Here is a 4,846-nt window from a genome sequence, read left to right on the forward strand (position 1 = left end):
ACAGACACGATGGGCCGAAGGGCCTGTTTCTATGCTGTTTCTCTCTGTGACTCTGACCAATAGGAAGGGGGAGGGTCTGGAGGATCGAGCAGCAGCGGCTGGTCCTCCAGCCAATCAGAGTAAATGAGGGGAGGGGCTGAACCCTCCGTGGCTGTCCTTGCGCCCCGCCGCACACTGACCCCTATAAAGATGGCGGCCGTTGACCCCCGGGCCTGTCAGAGGGAAAACCCCGAGCAGCTGCCGCCGGTTCAAACCCGGACCCGGGATCTTCTTACTGGGGGTTTGGGGTCTCCACCGGGTGTTTGTGAATCCTCCTGTCTAACCCAGCCGCCGGACCCCTCCCCGCTCACCCGGCAGCTTCTCACCCGATAAACAGCCGCCGCCCACTCCGCCGCCTCCATCCTTCTTACAATCGGCCGTTTCTCTCGGGTTGCGGAGTCAAGATAACCGCCTCCCCGCAGCAGCAACATCCGGACTGCGCATGCGCCAACCTGAACCTTGCACTGCGCATGCTCCATTCACAACCCACCGCTGCGCCTGCGCGAGGAGCCCCTGTGATTGAGATAGGGCACATTCTACCCCGCAGCGAATGCTGGGTAAGAGCCGAGGCATGGAAAAGGCAACATGTTAAAGACAGAATTATGTTTTCTATTCCGTTTACAATTGGAGCCGTGGAGATAATGTACAGAATGATTAAATAATTTGTTCCAGCACCCAAAGTGCATGAAACCTCCACTTCTGTTCTAGGAGTAATCAACAGCAGAACAAACCCCAACAGTTGGATGTGAACCCTTTGGAGTCTCGGCAGCTAGAATGAACAAGTGATCTCAAAAAAATAATTGTATACATTGTTCTATTGGCTTCATTGTCTTCGAATCACAAAGCATAATTTTCAATTCAACCTCGTGGCCTTTCGATGGTGGTGATCCTACCCGGCCTTTACTGCGGGATAGAATGTGCCCTATCCTTACTGCAGGATTTCCCTGCACAGGCGCAGTACCGGACTCTGCCAGGAGCATGCGCATTGCGGGCTCTGACTTGAGCTGAGCAACAGGAGTGAATGGAGACGGTGGGTGGGGAGGAATGGAGGCAGCCGAGTAGGTGGGGAAAATGGCGGTAGCTGAGTGGATGAGGCTTCACAAATACCCAGTGGAATCCTCAATCTCTTAATAAGAAACTCCCCGTCCCGGGGTTGCACCAAGTGGTGTGGCGGCTGTTTATTGGGTGAGAAACCGCCCGGTGAGCGGGGAGGGATGGAGCCGGCTGCTGGGTTAGATAGAGTGTGGGGGAGGCAGATTCAGTCATGGATTTCAAAAGGGAATTGGGCCATAACCTGCAGCATGTCCAGGGAAAGGGCAGATGAATTGGTTCCAGAAGAGTAAAAGGGCCCCCATTTCAGACAAAGTTTTTTTTTGTTTTCTCAGAGGGTCGTTAGTGTGAGGAATGTTCCCCAGAAGGGTGTTATTGAATTTATTCAAGGCAGAATTAGACAGATTTTTGATAGACAAGCGAGTCAAGGGTTATGGGTGGCAGCGGGGGTTGGGGGTGGTGGTAGTAATGGACAGACAGGAAAGTGGAGTTGAGACCACAACCAGATCAACGGAGCAGGGTCAAAGAGCTGATGGCTGACGATCCTCTGACCCAGGTTGAATGGCCTCCATGTGTGGCGTTACCCTGGCTCTGATTTTATGGAACTGTGAGGGGCTTGAGCGATAAAATGGTCTATTCCTGTTCCTATTTGTTATGATCTAATTCAGTACCAATACCACTCAAGGCAATGGTTATTATCATATTGCCAGCAGTAGCATGTGCGACTGATCCAAGGCTAGATTTAGGCTGCAGTGTCTATTGAGTCATAGATCTGAATCTCATCACTGCCAAAGTTTCTGTTGGTTCGTCCTTTCAGAAGTTTCATCAAATCCCTTAGGATAAGCTTGGGGCGTTGATACATGAAGTGGTTTGTCTTGGTAGGGAGAACAAGGGAGGCTGTAGGAATTGCAGGGCGAGTGGGAATAGGTGGGCTGAATGCTCTCAGTTTCTGCTGTAACATTTCCATGATTTTACATGAACAACATTTTTCCAGTTTGAGACCTCCAGTCATAGCTGAGTGATTAAGGCCATGGATTGGAACTCCACTGGGATCTGCCCATGCAGCTTTGCATCTTGCCGATTGCACTGCTCAGTGTTCCTTCCTTTTGGAACCTCCAGGATTAGTTATTGCTAAGTGGAGTCAGAACCTTCCGGACACTCCCGTCTGTTTTTCCTGCTTCACTTCTGTGTTCCTTCTTTCCTGTTTATCTATAAGCATTCACAGAATCTGCAGTCAATATTGGAACAAAGCTGAGTTAATTAGTGGCATCCTTTTTCCTGAGAGTTTGCCTCTCCTTAGAGACAAACCCTTGCCCGCTGTCGCTCTCGGTGTATATGTCTGTGTGTGTCAATGTGGTTCAGTTACTGAGGGGCAAGCACGTTTTTACTACTGCAAACTTTATTCAATTTCATTATATATCTTAATGGTAAATGGTACAGAGAGTAACAACAGGTGTAAAAGTTGAAGGAGGAGATTGACGCTTTCTGTGTTTATTTAAGTGGAGACTACTTATTGATTCAGTGCCCATACGTTTCACAGCGGAGGAAGATTGAAATATTCACTGTGCAACATTTAAACAGACAGTGGATGCATGCGGTGTGATGGTGGGTTCCAGTTCGGTATATGCAATCAGGGAATCAATTTCTATTCGTAGTTTATTGCCCAATCTTTCTAATAGGTTGGATGTCATGCACATTTGTGTTCCATTTTCTCGATTTATTTTAAATGAATATTCATAAATCTATTTGTGTGGGAACTTATTGAATAACAGCAGAACTGGCAAAGTTTGGACAATATTTCCTTGTAGCCAAAGGACACAAAGCAGAATTGTACTGGTAATATAAGTAGAAGCGGGGAGAGAGGGAGTCTACTTGATCCTAGGTGGTCTTAAACCATTAAACCTTCAGTTGGAAGCTAATTTCGTTCAAAGAGTATGCTGTAGAAACACCCTAATGGTTCAGATTCTGGGCTTTCACCGCTTGGGTTCCATTCCTTGTCTCGATATTGTGCAAAATGTAACTAGCAGCCAATTTATCGTTTGAAATACAATCATATTAAACTCGAAACCTAAACCCTGTTTCTCCCTTCATATTTGCTGTCAGACCTGTTGAGAACTTCCAGCACTTTCTGTTTTTATTATAACATGAATTATTGTCTTTATCATGAACAAACGAAATAGGAGCAGGAGTAGGTTTGAGCTTGTCTGAGCTTGTTCCATCATTCAATTCAATCATGGCTGATCTTCAGCTTCAACTCCATTATCCTGCCCATTCTGCATGTCCCTTAATTCCCCGAGAGACCAAACATCTGTCCATCCCAGCCTTAAATGGATTCAATGATGGAGCATCCACAACCCTCTGGGTAGAGAATTCAGAGATTCACAACCCTTTGGGTGAAGTAATTTCTCCTCATCTCAGTCCTAAATTATTTGCCCTTTACCCAGAGACTGTATCCCAGTGTTTTAGATTCCCCAACCAGGGGAAACAATCTCTCTGTGTCCACTCTATCAAGCCCTCTCAGAATTTTACAGGTTTCAATGAGATTGTCTTTCATTCTTCTAAACTCCAAAGAATAAAAGCCCAATTTATTCAGCCTCTCATCATAGGACAGCCACCTCGTTCCAGAGACCAATTTAGTGAACCTTCCCTGCACCTTCTCCACTGCCAGTACTTCCTTTTATAAATGTGGAGATGAAAACAGCACACGGGATTCTAGATGCAGCCTCACCAAAACCCTGTCACAAGACTTCTTTATTCTTGCTCTCCAATCCCCTTGTAATAAAGGCCAACATGCCATTGACCTTCCTAATTTCTTGCTGGCCCTGCATGCTAACTTTCTACGTACCTTGTACGAGCACAACCAGTTCTCTCTGAACTTATAAATTTCTCACCTTTCAAAAGCATTCTGTTGTTCTAATTATTACAATCAAGTGAACCTGTTCGCAGCTGCCTACATTATATTCCATCTGCCATCTTGTTGGCCATTCACATGACTTTCCGATATCTTTTTAAGGTGACCTTGCTACCAAAACTCGCAAATTTAAACTATAGGCCCCAGTGAGAATTGAACTCACGACCCCTGGTTTACAAGACCAGTGCTCTAACCACTGAGCTATGGAGTCAACTATCAGTTTGCTATCGCAGCAAGTCTCCTAGTGGAACGAGGAATAGGATAACGTTCTTTCTTTGCTGTAACTGTCTATAATTTTATGTTTCCCAGCAACATTTCCCAGTCATTCCGACATTTCATAACACTCTATAGGAACGTACTTTCTTACATTCTCGCTTTTGAAGTCAAGGCACTGAGCAATTTCAAAGTTTGTCTTTAATTCCAGCGCAGGATTTGGAACCAGACCAGTTGAACGACACTTTATTGGCGCCAACCCTTCACTGCAGCTCACCCCTTAAAAACAGTGGCTGTCATTGCCCGAAGATATCATTTATGATAACATTCTGTGGGAGAAACTTATCTCTGGTGAAAGTGTCTGAAAAATAGCGAATGTGGCGTAGGTAAAGCACGTTGCAAGAGTAATAGAGAACTTTCCTCGTGATTTAGAGGTGAGGATTCGGCCCTTTCACTGCCGTGGCCTGGACTCGATTCCAGGCCAGGCAATGAAGGTTTATTGATCTGGTACAAACTGTTAAAACAAGCCTGATTTACTTATTGATTGAAATCAGAAAAGGCACAACAGCCCCGCCCGAATCAGTGGAGTGAGAGTTGAAGTTTCACATCAGAGCTGCAAATGTCACACGTGGA

At 45.9% G+C, this 4,846-nt stretch overlaps 1 non-coding gene across 1 annotated transcript; it reads right to left on the reverse strand.

The window, feature by feature from the left end:
• Positions 1 to 4,138: 4,138 nt before the first annotated feature.
• trnat-ugu lies at positions 4,139 to 4,211 on the reverse strand. The gene has a single exon. It is a non-coding gene; the product is annotated as a tRNA-Thr (tRNA).
• Positions 4,212 to 4,846: the final 635 nt, after the last annotated feature.

The sequence above is a fragment of the Carcharodon carcharias genome, chromosome 21 (genome assembly GCF_017639515.1).
Source record: "Carcharodon carcharias isolate sCarCar2 chromosome 21, sCarCar2.pri, whole genome shotgun sequence".
Lineage (NCBI taxonomy): Eukaryota > Metazoa > Chordata > Chondrichthyes > Lamniformes > Lamnidae > Carcharodon > Carcharodon carcharias.